Here is an 18,367-nt window from a genome sequence, read left to right as displayed (position 1 = left end):
AAATGAAGAAGTCTGCGGTTAACGAAGGCAAGTTGTGAATGGCTGTGGTCAGTTCCGTCTGGCACACACGCACAAACAGTTGTACACACTTCCCAATACTTCTCCTTTTCCTTTGTTAGTATTTAGACGCATGGATGTGCATACTTCAGTGCACACAATGGAGAACTGCTTGGAGCTATCTTAGGCATGTCTGGACACTGCTGTATGTTTAGCTACTGGCTTTTTTCAGAGATTCCTCTTATGAACAGGAAGTAACATACGTGTCTGGCTTGTAAACCAAAGGAGTAAGGGCTGTCATTGTCACACGGCCATTGACTAAGTTTGTGTCGCTGTAGGAAATAGGGAAGAAACAGACTGTCACAGTTGTTTACATGATATGAAAAAGAAGTCCTATTGTTGCAGGTTTGGTATAGTAAATTAGATTAATAGAAAACACTGACAGCTATTGCTACCCACTTAGTGCTGATATCTTGCAATTGCACTTTGTCATGAAGTAAATTTACTGAGCCTTTAAACCCCTAAAAATAACACGATAATTATGAAAGTCCTAGAAAAACAGCCTTCAATGTCAACAAAGAGAACATATGTCATCACTTTTACACTAGGGAAAACAAAATCATAAAAATGTGATAATGCTGCAGATTATTTGTTATTGTCTGGATGAAGCACGGCTCCACAGGGCTGAAATCTCCGCACTTTGTTTTTTTTTTAACTAATTAGCTATTACTGCACTCTGTCGGTGTTGTTTTTCTATGACTGCTTTTGCTGACAGTGTGAGTTGTGATAAGCACTCCACCATGGTTACTGTATCTTACCCACATGTGTAGCTAATTCAAAACCTGTGGCCAATAACAGTTTCTATAGGTCAAAGACATGTGACCTATGAGACAATTTTCCAACATCACTTCTAACACAGATAATTACTCAGGCAAGACATCTGAGGAGAGCCATATTGTCAGTGTCAAACAAAAAGATATAAACACTGCTTTTTTTGTGTGTGTTTTTTTTACCTCTACTAAAGTGTGTATCCATTCAGTTTTGTTTCAATCCCCGTAATGGTTATGGGATTATGAGGGCGGATGGTTTCATTTTTCTAGCCTATGACTGTCACATCCAGGTCCATTATAGTGATTTAAATCCAAGCATATATGCCAAGGCCATTTTTACTGCAGCTTGGCTGCTCTACATTAAAACACATTTATATAGTCCAGCACAGCCAGAGTCCTGGTTATGCTAAAGGGTCACTCACAAATCTGAACTCAATCTCTCTGCGTCTTGAATCATTTTGTCAACTAAACACTGAGAGGTGATTTGTCACAGGCAGTCATTGTTTCCATGGCTATTTTATTTAACTAGGCGAAAACAGGATAGGAGGTTTAGTGATACAATATGTTGAATGTATGAAAAAAAGTTTAAGAAGTAGACTCTAAGCTAATTGCACAGTATTTGAACACATTTCGGATTGATTGAGAGGATTCCTTCTCAGTGAGTGAGTATGGCTTTGAATACCAGGCTGCACATTTTACCTTTTTTTTCTTTTTTTAAGCATGGTGATACAGGTGCAGGTGAGAATTAAACATTCCCTCTGCTGCCAACAGCTCAATGAGAAATGGCATTGCTTGGACATTGAATGGCCAAAACTTTGATCCAATGACCTCACTCATCAAAACAATCATTTAAAGAAACAGTTTCACATTTTGGGAAATATGGGAAAGGGGTCACTGACTGCCTGTTGTCTTCACTGATAGCCTCACAACCTTGCAGTAGCAACTCCAGGAAGTCACCGCTCCTGGCCAAAACAACTGAACTTCGGACAGCTGTTTCCCCTTGATTCCAATCTCTGCTAAACTAAGCTAACAATTTCCTGGCTATATCTTCACATTTACAGCAGGTGACAGATGTGAGAGTGGTATCAGTCTTCTCATCTCAATCTCAGCAAGAAAGACAGAAGTCGATTACACAAAATGTCAAACTATTCCTTTAATAATGTGTGTAGTTGGCTCATGAAAAGAGACGGGCGGAACAGTGGCCATAATTACTTGTTTCACTAACCAGTAAAATCTCCCAGAGTAAGAGTTGGGATAGCATATGCAGCCAGCTTCACCTCACATTCAGACCATCAGTGTACATCATAGTCTATCATGAAGCTTCTTCATATTTCATTATTATTATGACTTCTTTCAAGATGCTGATGTTCACCTCCATGTATTTGTCTGTGACCTCAACAACTGAAATTCTCCATCATGAATGGCTTGATAATGTAAGTCACTGTGCACACTCACAACCCCTAGAGGAAAAAAAATCTATCAATTTTGATGACCCTGTGACCTTTCGTTTCCTGACACCATATCAAGGCAACCTTTCAATTTTTCAAATGCTCTGTGTCTCCTGAGCCTTTAGTCATCAAACGCACAATATTTGCTGTGTGCTTTCCTGCTCCCAATAGGAGGAAGCCTATGGATTATGCTGACCTTTTTCTAAGTGCCGTCAACAGGCTGAAGTTTGGCTATGTTGAAGAGCGAAATAGGTTCATCATTTTGCCTTAGTGGAGGATTGTAATGAATTTGATTGAATTGATTTTTTTTTGGGAAGATTGCTGTAAACTATGATTGTCTTTGGTATTTTCTATTTGTTTGTAATATATGAACAACCAAAAATTAAAAAAAAAAGAATAAAGGTAAAAGAAGCACAATAGTCCCCTCCGATGACTGAGGCTCCCTTTAAATTCAATGTATTTCCTCTTACATGATTCAGAGAGGATTCACAATTCACAGAAGACAACATATCCACTATTACAGTGTTTCTCCCTGACTGCTACACGTGTAATGCTGAAACAAAGAATGGGTGTGCTGTCACACTAATCACCGTGTCAACACAAAACCGTCCACGTGTAGTCTCCCATTTCAGAGGAGCGGCTTGTGTTTGCACCCTCTTCAACTTCGTCATGTATCAGTCAAGTACTGCAGAGCACTCGTACAGCAGAAGATTTTCAGGGACAGGCTGGAACAAGATCACAGCCATCAGGTTATTGTGGTGCATTCTTTACCGATAGTATAAGTATATTGTTCATGGAATCGAAAAGTGTGACAACTGACTGACAGCAGGAGGATGTCAGAGGTTTTTGTCCTTCAATGCTGTTGCAGTGGTATGATTTACAGGGCCTTTCATGTACAGACCTGGAGTGAGCTTGAGGCAGGTCACTTACACTGCTGTTACTGCAGTTCTATGACCTGTCCTTGGTGTTGGTATTGACATGTCATAAAAAGATTAAAAATAGCTCGATGCTGGCTTACAGTGCTGCTGCAAGTCACACAGTGGTTTAAGATCGGCCGACAGTCATCCTGACTGAGGAGTCAAGAAAAATAACCCCTGCTGTACATCTACGTGGATGGGGTCAACCGAAGGGCCAACACCCGTTTTCTTCCTCTTTTTTTCTCTCCTTTTCCTGTCCCTACTCAATGCCTTCCTTTTTCACGGCCCCTCTGATGGGATCCCCTTTTCTGTTTCCTGCTGTTTGTGTGAGTTGCCTGGAAACCATGGCAGCTGTCCAGTTGGGAGGGATTTTTTTTCTTTTTACTGGTGTGACTGGGGGCTTTGAAAGGTTATGAGGTCACCATATGGGTGGGATTCTTACAGTTTTTATGTTGGCATGATGATAAATGGGCAAAATAATGACCTTTTCCTCTAAATTAGCTTGCCCCCCGTTTCACCTTACAGTAATGTGTAAGTAACTGTATTTAATCGTAACATACACCAGCAAATTAATTAAAGTTTTATAATCAAGGAATTTGAAAAAAAATAGAAAAAAAGTATTATTTTGGAAAAGTTACTGATTTTATCTCATCAATTGTTTACCCAGATTGTATGTACTTCTACGTCACTGTCCATACTTTGACTTGAAGTTGCACTTATCAATCTTTTTATATTGCAAAAAATATGACTATGTAATGTAAAAAAAACCCTGATAAATAGATGCTTCCTGGCATGCAACAAACAACAGACAGATAAAGTTAGCAACCAGCCAGTGAACATAGTTGAGCATTTAGCAGCTAAAAATAAGATGTTTCCTTCAGGAGTTAGTTGAGACCAAAACAGAGCGAAAAAGGAAGGTGAATATTGGACTTACAGTGGCTATGTTGCTAGACATATATGAATGCTAATGATAGCTGTTTGCTATATTAACTTAATAGAAAGCTGGAGTCCTCAGGGCTACCCTCTGTAAATCAATTAAATTGCTCACTCTTTCCTGGAGTTTACTGTCCCTATTCTAAAACAATAACACAGGTACTTGAGTAATGGTAACTAGGTTTCATCAATATCTATGATGTCAACCAGTACTCTCTTCTAAAGTCAGTTTTTAAAGCTATTTAACTGTAATTTCCACAAAGAACAATACTGATCTTTCCTCTCTGTCCTGCTCTTATGACCTCTTGTAACCATAATAACCATGGTCATCATCTACTACATATATACTACTATATAACTTACAGCTGCCACAAAGCAATGATCATTCTTATGTTTGGTAACATACTTTGCTTTACAGCTCACAGCAACAGAACACACAAGTTCTTGTTAAAAATGTTGTGATTCACACTATGTTATTAGTCAGCCCTCTGCTTTGATTCACCCCCATCTGGCACTGATACGACTGGGTATGTATCACATGAGGAATAAGCCACATAGTGTGACGTTCAAGTGCTGGACGAGTCTCTGAGGCAGAGGTTTGACCTTCACAACCCTCACATCACCTGTGATAGCGCAGATGTTAGGTTTACATCAGGCTGTGTTCTGCTTTTTTAAAGGCCTTTTCAGATTTTAACAGCAACCATGCACACATTCAAAAGCATGTGTTAGGTGTTCACAACACAGACACACAGTCCTGATCAGAACATGTGTCTGGATGAAAAACTCATCATCTCAGAATGACTCACGGGTAGCTGAATTCCACAAACTAAACTATTCATACACACATCGGCTTGAGGGGAGAAAGAGTTTTCCTTTTCTCTAAGTTCATTTTATACCATTAAAACCCTGTTGAGATGAAACCAGACAAAATAAAGTGCTGTTCCACAGGGAGAGAACGTGCTCCCCTGCTGTGGCTCTATCTGAAGTCATTCCCTTCCATCCCATAGCCTTAAGTGTCTCCGGAAACCTGATATGGTGGTATGTTTTTGACTTGAATCCTACAGTGGTGTTCCTGACCTCAGACAGTGATCCCAAACCGGAGGAATACCCTGATGCTGCAGTTTGGACCTTCTGTGCTGAAACCAAATAGTATAATCGCATAATGAGGGATCTCTCCCCAGGAAACATACTCAAGTAGGAAAACTGGCTGCTGCTCCTGCTGATAACTTGCATGGTTTATTATAAAAGCACAATTTGAATAAGTAATAGTCTCAATTTACAAATTACTATTTTGTATTCAATGATTGCGAGGATCTGGGATTCATTTTTTTAGTTTCTTCATCGTGGCTGCCAATGTTACAGTCATATTTGCTACCCATGGTATAAATCAGCATTTTCAGTAAAAAATTGTCATATTTTCTTTACAGAGTGACTCAAAATGTGATGACTCACAAAGTCCAGTTCTTTCCCGACAAGTAAACACTGACCAGTGTCTGAGCGCCAAGAGCCCAATGTAGTTTGTAATGTGGTTGTTGTGTAATTAATGAAACATTTAGGGAAGAGCTGTGGTGAACAGCAGTGCACATTTCTGGGCATTCTGACAATAAAGAGGATACTGTTCTCCTGTCTTCTGCAAGCAAGCGAGTCTATCCAGGATTAGCATTGGCTTTCAATGTGCAGGGCGGGATGGTGTGCCCGCCTGTCTGGTGCTAGGCACTTTATTGACATGATATCCACAAATTGTGTATTCTAGTACTGTTAATACTATGCATACTGTGGTGTTTTTTAAAAGGGCATGGCTGCAGATGCAGTCATTTGTGTGTACTTAAACATCGCTAATTACACAGTGTGATGCTTGTTGGATTTATCCAAAGCATTAGTTGGGATATAGCTTACTCACTACAGTTTATTCTGAAGAAGCACCATTTGTTTTTGTTCTGAACAAATGTGATATGGTGGATTAATCAATCCTGCATATGGTATCTTATTTATCCGAGCATATGGTGTACTAATGCCTTACTGTATAGTGATCCTACATGCATGATGGGTTTTGGGATTATGACGCATCCCCCAAGTGAAAGATATGATATTGTGAAAGCTTGCATTCCTTCATGGTTTGTTAGCTTGTCGGTCCTGGCAGCAGGAGGCAGTGTTACTCAGCTGCTCCCATGTGTCACAAACTTGCCACTATCTACGTAACTGCTATGGCTTCTGGGAAACCGCCTGGGCCCATAATTATCCTCCAGTAAAACTAGATCAGGGTCTATGATGCTGCCAAAGAATAAATACACAAGCATGCCGAGAAATGCACACATGTGCACAAGCAAATGTACTAACATATAGAACGCTATGTATGCTACACACACCTCAAGAAAGGTTTCCTGCCAAATATAATGGTTCTCTCTTCTTATGCAATCATGGTTATATGTGTAAATACATCTGGACAATATAATTTCACACATCGTCACCTGCGAACAGACAGACCCCCCTTGCCTCCGTAAGAAAATAAAGCTCAGGTCTTGTCAGAGGGAATCCCGGCTAGCCCAGCTGAGAATACACACTCCACACTGGCCCCTCCAACATAATTCTCCTCCAACAGTCTGAAACCACCCTGACCCAGCATCTAGAGTGACTCAATGCCTCGGCTTCCCGCACTTCCCAGAGAGCAATGCCAGGCTATGAGTGAGGAGACCTCCAGACGAATGAGATTTCCCGCTTTTGCATCGGTCAGGATCATTGTCCCAGCGGAACACATTAGTACTGTGTCTGTGTGTGTCCCCTTGGGAGTTTTACAGAGCGCCAAGATTCTCAAGTTGGAAAATGAATCCCGAAAGTATTTAAGTATCATCACATGAAACAGATATGTGTCCTAGCTTCACATTAGAGTGCAGACAGGCTGCCACGGTGGCTTTTTTTTATGCATCCAGACGGTTACGAAACTCACAGAGCAAATAGGTTATTATACATCAGTCATGCTTCCATATGATGTGGTTCCAGAGGGATCCGGCTCCTGATGTCCCACATTGAACAGGGAGTTCCTTCTGAGCCCACTGATGGATGAAGAACAAACATGTTCATTTCCTTTTAAAAGTTGTTGCTTAAGTGTGTAAACTGTTTGCTTAAGCCTGCCAGAATGATGGCATAATGTATGGTAAAGCTTACAAGAATATATGTGTATGTCTCAATGCCAAAAGATGAAGCCCACAGTTGTGGTTTGTGCTGTGATTTCCATAGATTTTGGTCCAATTAACAGAGTTCTACAGAGCAGGCTGTATATGCTGTATAGATTGTGTCAGTCCAGGGAAGCTCAGTATCAGTATTTTATGTCAACAAACATAAAATCAGGGTACAAAACTGAATCAGTATGAAAACTGAGGTGGCGACAGAGCAAAGAGGAATAACTCTTTGCTCTGTCGCCACCTCAGTTTTCATTGATTCATTCTAACCTCACAAAGGTTAGAACAGACCACAAACCCTGCTTTGATAAAGTCACTGATCAAATCACATCACACATTGAACTCAATCATGATATTAATGTATCTTGGACTACTGAAGTCTTTCAAAATATCAGTGAGTCTCTGAAACCCTCCATCCTCCAAATCTGTAAACTTACTCACCTATTCTAGATTTAAAGCTATGCTGGTGAACTGAATGTTACTCTCATGATGTTGTATCTGCTGTGCAATAGGTTAAACTTGAGTAACTTAATATTTGATGGTGTCAGGGTTGTACACTTCATCACTCTTTGGATGTTCTATGATAAGACATCATCATATGATTAGATATTATAGATTAAATATGTTCCCAATTGCTTTGTTCATCTGCCATCACCATTTCAAAATGAGCACTATGGGTATTTATTATATTGGAAATTCAGAAGAGCTGTCCTTTTACAGATGGTGTTGCCTTGTAAAGCACAGACAACAGAATTTTCTGACAGAAATCAAACACAAATGTTTGAAGTTGTCTGTCCTTGGGTAGTTTGAGGAGAAGTTTGAGAGCTCATCACAGCAAGTGACGCAGTGACTGATTTGGAGTATGTGTGTAGTTTTTTCCCCCCTGCTCTAAATGTGGACTCTGTCAACAGGTCTTCTTGGTTGATGTGTTGTTGCTGCCATCTGCTGGCTCACAGTCTCATTGCACCAATAGTTTTATTCAACTTACAGTACTCAGTACTTACAATGCTCGACAAAAAGACTGGTGGTATAGTCAAGACATAAACAAAAAAGGGCATAATTTCCTTTAGGGTTTAAGAGTATATCAGTTTTGTTAAATATTAGTAACAAATAAATAGGAATGTCCCACATATATAAAAAATCACATGATCATAATACATTATTATCATATATTATCGATATAATATTTTAGATATTAAAATAGAAGATAAAAAATAGCATAAAAGAGATAATGTGCATGTAGTTATGATTATATCAAATATACATTTTTAGTCTCATTAGAAAAATAACAGCACTATGTTGTGTTGTTTTCAAGGTTGAATGCCAAATAAAAATTATTTTTATCCAATCATATATGATTAGCCTCAAAAATTTGTGTTACATTCAAGAAGATTTATAAGGAAGGACACAGTGGCAGTGATCAGTTATGGAGCACCATCTGGTGGAGAACAAAGTCATTAATATCACCCATTCAATAATTGTTCCATCACTGTGTTTCTCTGTGCTTTTGTTTTATACTTCAGCCTCATAAGGTCCAGCAAGTTTAAACATTGCCATTACTGCAAACTAAATCATCTCATATAAGAAGCACCTGCTGCTGTAGACAGACTGCTCTGCATTTCTTCAGTCCCTGTATCAACCGTACAGCTCTCTCCTTTCTGCTTTGCTCTCAGCCCTAACACTCAGTGACTGATCCCGCCGGTGGATATGCAGCAGTACGTCACATTCCACGGATGCAGTCTGTGTGAAATAAGGGAAATGTGATAGTGACTGAAATTCAAATATTTTGCTCATATTTCCCGTACTGCCGTTTCGTGTCTTTTAATTAAAAGCAGACGTGGTGATGTCATGCATGGAAGGGAAGACGGGGAGCAGGTCTGTCTCAGGCCTGTGTATGTCATGTTGCACAATTGCCAAAATATCAGATATCTCAATATGTAAAAAAAAGATGTGCGCTACTTAAGCAGATGTAAGGTAATCTAACCTACTGAGAAAATACCTGGAGAGGTGGGTAAAAGGAAAGGACAGGGACATAATTATTAGTTAAAACTCACATGGGAACCCTCTGCACTCTGTAGCACAGTATATCTGATCAGAAAGATCTTTCTTTCAGTAAAAGCCGCTTTTTCATTGAATTAAATATAATGTGCAACATGTCCCATTCAGGTTCAACTTATGCCTCTGTCAGACCTGTTTGCTCTTGAGTGACGACCCTCACAGGGCACAGATTGGTCTCTTCTGAAGCAACACTAACTGATAATGAGCATTCGCGTCCATCAGCAGCTGGCCTGATACATGACTACTAAACACGGAGCAGGATACGTGGGGCTATTTAAAGGCCCAGAAATGGAGACGTTGGAGAGAAGAGGGTCTTTTTCTTGTCCTGGTGTCAGTTTGTGTCAGCCACGTTGGCAGCATTCATTAGCATGGGTCAGATCAGCGCTGTCAAACATGTGATGGCATACACATGTGCGTCCACAGCCAAACACACACGCAGGGACACACACAAAATGTATGTGAACACATGCACATTCACATACATCTAATTACTTTGCTGCCACCATGTGGATAAGATGTGACACATCTGCCTCTATAAACAACGATGGGATGTTGATCCACCCTCTCATGAAACTCAGGTTATATACTCCTTTTTTTTTAAGTGCTGGATTTGCAATTATCAATACTTTGTTTTCATTTAGATTAAGATTTATATGAAGACATTGTAAGATTTATATAAATACAATATAATGTTTCTGTGAATACATTTCTGGGATAGCAGTTGAAACTTATTTGCATACACTATAAACATGTAAGTGAGGTTAATATGATGTCATGCTGCTATATTTTTGCACGTTTTCTTTATTTCTTGCTCTATTTACAGTAATTATCAGTCATGATGTGCCATATAGTGTATTATCACCTCTGTTGTGACCTGTAATGAAAAGTGAACTGTGACAGTCAGGTATATTTTCAGCTGAGTTCCAAACACTCTCTGAAAGGATAAAGGTCGGGAAGAAATAGTTCTTGAAAATAATCAGTATGTTTAACATTTTAATTGTAAATTGTAGTCTTGAGGGTGTCATTTATAACTATGGTGTATTTGTATAATTTATTTATTCTAATACAAAACACATTTATATGTAAATTATGTCTAAATAACAATTACAAATTAATTATTTTGCTTTGTGGTAGGTGCTAGTTTTAGGGTGTAATCCTTAATTTGAAAAAAAAAGACAATACAAACATGAACCTTGTTCATTTATTTATTTACTTATTTTAAGAAAATGACTAAATGTCAAGTTTTCTTTGATTGGGATAGTTCATTAAGTCTGTGAACATAACAGAGAGCAAATCATTTTATTATTGTTTTTTTCCCCAGCATGCTTTCAGGAGATATGAATATCAGAGCTCCAGGGTTTCATTTAATCATGGCGATATTTACTGTCAGCTGCAGCACTTTTAAATGAGCGCAGATTTTTCATTCATGTTTTAAAAGGAAAGAGGGGAGAAAAAAACAGGGAGTTATGTTTTTGTGTGCCAATAGTTTGATAAGACTGTGTTCATTTTTCATGCTTTCTTTGCAGTTTGTCAAAACCCAATAAAATCAACGCCGCAGGCACAGCATGAATACACATCAACACACAATAATTTACCAGACTGATTACCAAATGACAAACCACAAAGGGATATTACTTTGACCTGTTCATCATTTGCACCGTTGTTATGATTATGACATATAGTCTGTACTTACTCCAGGGAAAGCAGTCTAATCAGGCTACCAGCTTAATTAAATAAACCTGCCCAAGGCTCTTATTGACTCGCTAATATGGCCGATACAATATGACTGTTATGACCTGCCGCTCTCAGACATCCATCCATACATGTTAGCCATGCAATAATTGACTTAGTTGAATTAGACCATAATGTATGAAGCAGCCTGATAATGATGAAGCAAGGGTTGGAAGGGAGTTCCACACACACACACACACACGCACACACATACACACACGCATACACACACACATACGCACACACATCCACATGTTGTCATACATACAGTAATTAAATGGATTAAAGGGAAACGCTGTGAATACATCACCTGTATTTAGCATCAGAAAAGAAGACAGTAATTACTATATTTCTGCATGCACACTGTAATTTCAGCCAGAGATCTCAATGTACAATGATGTTGAAAACTCATAATCCTTTTAGCAGCTTATTAAATGTACACATGGAAGTGTGTTACTGAGAAAATCTTGACACTGTTGCTTGCTGCTTGGGGAAAATATCACAACACAAATTCATGAATTTATGGGGTTTTGTTACTATGCAAAAATGAATGTGTTGCATATAAATCTGCAGTATAATTGTTCTTGTACAGACTGTAAAGCAGAGGCACACATGGAATCCACATTCTTACACAACACTGCGACGTCATGGTGACTTTGCTATAGCCACTCATTAAGGCTAAGTAACACTGAGGCTCTTATTTCACTCACAATCACACTGTATGCTGTTACGGATATCTGTGGGACTAGACAAAAGTCCTTATTCTGTGTCTTTCTAACTGGATATGGAGAAGAGGGTGATTGTCCTGTTGAGTTCAACAGCTGCTTTGTAGCCTGATGCTACAGTAACTGCTATCAGTATACTGATAGCAGTTACTGTATATGAAGACAACTTAGTTATATTTCTTTTCAGAAAATCAGGCACTGTTCTCACACAACAGCTAAATAACATAGTATCTTTCTAAAAATATGTATATCTACATTGTGATCATTTTATATTATAAAGGTTTACAGCAGGTCAACCTTAAATAAGTGGCTTATTTACTTTTTACACATAATTTCATAACTTGGGTTCCCCAGAATACATGATGTCATGATTTTCTCTGTAACCTCTGACTAAGACACGCTGTTACCAAAATAAGGACTAGTGGGAGTAAATCTTATCTGCATATTTCATAAGTGTGGGTTTTTTTGTGTAATCTTTTTCTGCCTAATGATGACATGCGCCTACAGAAAAAAATGTAAGTATCTAAATTAGTTTGTTTGCCAGTTTGCGACATTTCGACAGAAACTTGCATACATACCTCATTTGAAAACAGGTATTGTTGACCAATCAGTGTCCACTACTGTAAGGATTAACTACTAAGGATTTACCTTTCTCATAACAAAAACAAAGCTATGTGTCAACAGTTTTAATTCATTTTAACACACAGGCCAAATGATAGTTAATCTACTATTCATTTATATACTTACAGATAGAAAATACAGGATGAAAAATACACACACACACACACACACACACACACGCACACTCACAGATACACACAAAGAAGGCTGGGATGATCCTCAGCTGGGATGATACTTCTAAGGAGCATGCCCTCGCTCTTGTCTTACACAATAGCCTCTCACAGCTGTAAAAGAGCCCCTCTGTGTGGCGAACGGTGCACTTCTCTCCCTCATCACTAAGAGAATGATTGTATGTGTGTGTGTGTTACAGAGAGAGAGACAGAGAGAGAGAGAGAGAGAGAGAGAGAGAGAGAGAGAGAGAGAGAGAGAGAGAGAGAGAGAGAGAGAGAGAGAGAGAGAGAGAAAACGCTTGTGTAAAACAGATGGAAAGCAAAAGTGACACAAAAAAAAAGAGTAGAAACAGCAGGCTGAGAGGAGAGAGAAGAGAGACGGACCTCCTACTTCCCCTTCTCTCCTGAATCTCCTCAACATGAGATCACCGGTGCGCAGGCTGACATACAGTACACTGCTTATTCATGTATTCATTCACAGCTAATCCCCAAATGATTTAATCTGTAACATGATTAACCGTGGAGCAATTTAGAAATAATCTGTTAGCATTCAGAAATAACACTACGTTCTTAATCATTATGGGAAGTGAAGTGGGGGGCTGCTTTCTTGGGTTTTACTGCAATCATGACGTCAGTTTTTTTTTTCTTCTCTCTCTAAGTTTTGCATTAGACCTTTATGTGACTGGACCTCTGAGAGGCCAAAGCAGGGGTCAGATGTCAAACTGCAATTGATGTCACAATGCTCACATGGCTATGGCTGATGAATGATTAGTTAGATATGTACATTTAGATAATGTGCTTGTCCCCTAATCTATTAGGAGCCGCTCTGCTCTTCGCCCTTGGACCTCTAATGCACTCCAATGTATTTATGGTCAATAATTAAAAGGGAAAAGCATGCATTAAAACCGGTCTCTACTTAACAGATCTTAACTAATAAGATTAGGATAATGAATAGGCCACTTTACCAGCTTGGCCCAGTACAGTGGCCATTTCGCTGACAGCTGCTGAATATGACAAGGTTAGCATCATAAGCCTTTTCTTGCAAAGGGGGTTTAGGAGATGGATTAATGCCCCAGGAAGGGTGAAAAGAGGCCAGCGTATTTGTATAAATGCATTAATCCAGGAGAAAAATACACTGGACCTTGGCTCATTTGTTTTTTTGGATTTCATAATTCTAATAAATATGAGTGGCATTTTGTTTTGCAAACGGGATCATCTGTAACGCTTGTTCTCATAACTTATGGCCACACAGAAAGAGCTTGATTTAGTCCCAGCGGAGCACAAAACAGACTTTTTCAAAATGATATGCGGTGGGAATAAAATGTGAGGACAGGACAACCGCAGAACTCAAAGGCAGTGCACACTCTGCTCTTTCAGCGCTCCGTCTCATTCCTGATTTTCTTGGCTGGTCTATAGGTCTTGAAGAGGGAAGACAAATGAGTGAAAAACCCCAGAGTCATAAATATGATACGACTTCGTCACTGCCGACTCCCCCCCCCCTCTTACCCCCTGCAGCTTTTTTTCTGCCACTGCGAACACCGCCTGACATGCATGTACAACATCAGCTGTGAATGATTCAGTACCACCAAAGGTTAATTTTCAATTTGCACAGTGAAGGGTTACCATTACATATTGACCTGCAAATTGTATCTCCCCTTTAATACCCTATCATTTCATTTTGGGGTCCCTTTGTAGTTTGAACTGGAGCTGGCTATATTTGGTGGTGGCCATCTGTTTATTATTTAGCTGGTGCTTGAATGTGCAGCCTGACTGCATTAGAGAGAGAGAAGGGGTAGCAGGAGAACGGCACTACCTGGCTCTGGTAGGGGCTTTACCAGTCTCCCCAGACCCATTAAAATCCTGTTAACTTTGATAATCCCTGGCAAGAACTTGGCCTCTGTGGACCACTGAGCAGGAGAGGAATACTTTAGAGTGCCACTGTTTAAGAGGTCATAACATCTTGTAAAGCTGTGTGTGGTGGCTTCTGAGGGTTACATAATGATACCTGAGAGAAGAGACAAAGGGCAAGTTGTCAAGCCATGGACATGATTTAATGCACTTTTTCCAGCAGAGAAATTCTCCTTCCACACTGTGGTTGGTTGTGAATCAGCTATGATTTTCATGCTGTGTCAAATTTCTTTCATTTGCCCTCATTCTTGACCCTTCCCTTTCCTGTGGTCTGTCAGGTAAAAGGTATTATACTATTCAAAACTTTGCTCTGTTATATTTTGATAATGTGTACGCTGGAATTATTTTCCCACTAGCTTCTCCAAAATTGGATTGACTTCAGGACAAGATGGATGGTGACTCATTAAAGGGGGGGTCAAACAAGACAGGCTTTGCCAGTAAAACGACACATTGATGGCACTGGTCAGTCATTTAAATGCCTAAAATCACATATATGTGTTTTTCTGACAAGTGAAGTGGCATTGTTATAAAACTTTTAAAACTCTTAAGGTGTGTTAAGATAGAATGCAATTTTTTAACAGCGTTATTCATGTAACTTGATCACTGGACTGTTTGTACAGTCTCTATTCTACTCAAACCATCAATGTACTGAATGTAACAGGAGCATCTTTGGCTCACTATGTATTTTATCAGTCAAGCCTTCCCAACCCACTTCCATCTTTCTTGATTTTGCATAGTTTTAATGTCACATCTTACATTTGCTTCATGTTTCCTCAAAACAGTTTTATGGGGGAGGTTCAATAGTTGGGCATAAAGAATGAATAAAAAGTAAATTTGACATTGCAGGCTACTGTTCATCCTCTACTTAGTCTTTTTTTGTTAAATGATGACCTTGATTTTTAAATCATTTAAAACATGAATATAACTATTTCCTTAACCAGTGTGTAAGATTTAGTGTCATCTAGTAGTGAGGTTGCAGATTGCAGATTGCAACCAACTGACTTCCTCTTACCCTGCGCCAGTGCCTGGGGGACTCTGGCCTGTCAGGGGCCTCCTCCAAACTCCCTCCAACTGTGGGCTCATTTTGGCTTCCTTTAAAAAAAAAATCAAATGAAATTAATTAAGTATATGCTTGTGTGTGTTAAAATACCAAACCAATAAGTGCTTTATTGGCAAATAAGAAAAATAGTATCATTGATTTGCTGACTGTGTCTGTATCAGTGGCGATTTTAGATCATTTTTAGCGGTGCTCGAGCACCCCTAAATTTGATCTCAGCACCACTAAAAATAAATAAATTATTATTGTGTTTTTCAACTTTAACTATTTTGTGAGCCTGTCTTTTAGAGATGGGACACACTCTTATGCTATCTCAGGGTGATCTCTGTAGAAATGTGACAGTATTCTGAACCATTATTACACTATAGTGTAACACTCTACTAGGCCTATGTATTAATGTTTCTTGTTGTATTTATGTTATCCAGTGAAATTAGCAGAGGGTTTGAACACTTGCAGCATATGTATGTTTAATTGTTCACTCTGAGCCCCTCTAAAGGTCTGATCCTAGAATCGCCCCTGGTCTGTATCATGATGATGACCATAGACTGTATGATAGCTTCCCAAAAGTGAAGCCAAAATATCGCCCCCTGTTGGCTGCAGCATAGGTCATAATAAGTTCATTAAAATGTTCCCAAAGATGATTTTTTGCTAAATCATTCTTATATTTGAACAAGTGCTCATTTTCCAGATAACTTTGTTAGTAATTAGTTAATTGACAAAATAAAAAGGGGTGTAGCCTACCGTAATGTCATGATTGACAGCTGTGACATCAGGCAGCAGGACTGAAGGGTCGTGTCCCCTGTGTGTCATCCATCCACCAGCCTGATAATACCGCGCAAACTGGCTCCAGATGACGCCACGCAAAAAAGATGGCGGCTCCGGAAAGCACGTATTTGGACTCACTTTTGCACGGTGGTAGGAGGTGAAGCGAGCTTTGTCCTTATTTCTATACAGTTAGAGATAATGACAGTGCGTCAGGTCGTGTGGTGACTGAGATAATGTAGCTGCAAAGTGTGTGGAAAATGCTTCAAACATCCTGCATAACAAACAAATGACAGAGAAAGAAAGGATACCAGAGACATTGAACTCTGGAAAAAACATACCGTTTGTCTCCGCTTTTTTTTCTTCAAAAGTCGGCTTGCTAGTACAGTATTGAGAGTATTGAGAATACTATGCTAACAGGGAAGAGGACAGAAACACGGCAGCAGCTAATGCTTGTTCAGCTTAGCATTAGCCTGAAACTGCGTCAGAGCACCAGGCCTAAGACAGCAGAGCCACCTGTTCAACTACCCCACCCTCACTTGGACAGCCCCACACACCCATGCGGATGGCAGAGACCCGAAGGAAGGTATGTTAACAGTTTAGCAGCACTTTTTTACCTATTTCAAACACACTTTTAGACCATCTGCGACTGAGAGGGCGGTTAATGATCAAATGAATTGATTTGGCATTGCTAAATAACTAACATATGGCTTGTGACCATTTGCCGTTTTCTCTGGCAAAAGAGTGCTACTCTGGATACTGTTTCAAAATCAAAGAATACTCTGCCTGTTTATTTTATTTATTATTTTAAATGTCCCGTGTAAGCCCTAAAAGCTGAGTACTTAATGGTATAGTAACAACTAGCCTGTATTTTGAACTATGTGCTGTATGGCTTGTGTAGTAAGCCTATATTACCATTTAACAAAGCCATGAATGCATCTTGTAACATTTTATCAAGCTCAACAAAATGATTGTGTTGCATACATACGTGTCTATATGTATCAACACATGCTTGTGTTCAGTATTGCTGGCTGTGCTTTTTGCTATATGTGCTGAAGTGGTGTTTGTTTGCTGTATTACTGCACTGATGTTTTGCTGTTTCCTGTTGATCTGCATGGCTTGTGTTCTGACTCTTAGAGCTGTATTCGACTTGAGGCATTAGTCTACACTGCAGACTAATGCATTGATATTGTTGCTGCTGGCTGAGAGACAGTATTGTTGCAATCATCCCGGTGTAAATCCTGTATGATAAAAAAATATCTACAGGTGTTGACATTGTCCTTCATGTTATGATCATAGGCTTTAACTTGTCAGTGTAAATCCTGTATAAGCTACAGGTGTTTCCAATAGATGCTGAAAACCTATTGTATAATTCAAAACCTGGGTAGCGCGTGTGTGGAGGAGGAGGAGGCTCCAAGTATTTATGGCTAGGGGCCCCTGCATTCTTAATCTGTGCCTGACCTACGGTGGCTACAAAAACACAAAGGGCCCTCTCTAGAGCCAGTGTTTGATTTGTCCGTTTAGGGCTACTGTCGAAACATGACAGACTCTGTAGATATAAAGTGCTCATTCTCAGCTAATGAAAACACAGCAGTTGTTATTTCAAGTGATTACTCGCTAATTAAAACATGTTAATGAATAGTATATTATATTTCTGCCAAGTCTATTCAGCTAGATGCCATTAAATTCTACACACTGCTCCTTTAACTAAATAGGTGCTGTTGCCTAATCATAACCAAACCATGTGTAATGTCAAAAATGTTGCTGGAAGTGATAACCCACCCGACTCTGCAGCTCCCCTCGGTTTCATGTAGCTTTCAAGCGACTTTCAGCTAATTGTTTAGCTGTTTTGGTTCACTCTCACTGCTCTCATAGTGTCTTTTTTTTGGCAACAGCAGGCAGCTGTTTTCAGACAGGAAGCTCTCTTTACACTACCTGCAAACAGCAAACACAGACTGTAACCTTCTTCCTGGTGAACGTAACAGAGGACTTAACAGTTAAAGAGGCAGGTGTGTCCCTCTGGAGTTTTGCAGA

Source organism: Scomber japonicus, chromosome 10 (assembly GCF_027409825.1).
Source record: "Scomber japonicus isolate fScoJap1 chromosome 10, fScoJap1.pri, whole genome shotgun sequence".
Taxonomy (NCBI): Eukaryota; Metazoa; Chordata; class Actinopteri; order Scombriformes; family Scombridae; genus Scomber; species Scomber japonicus.
Note: the sequence above shows the minus strand (reverse complement) of the source record.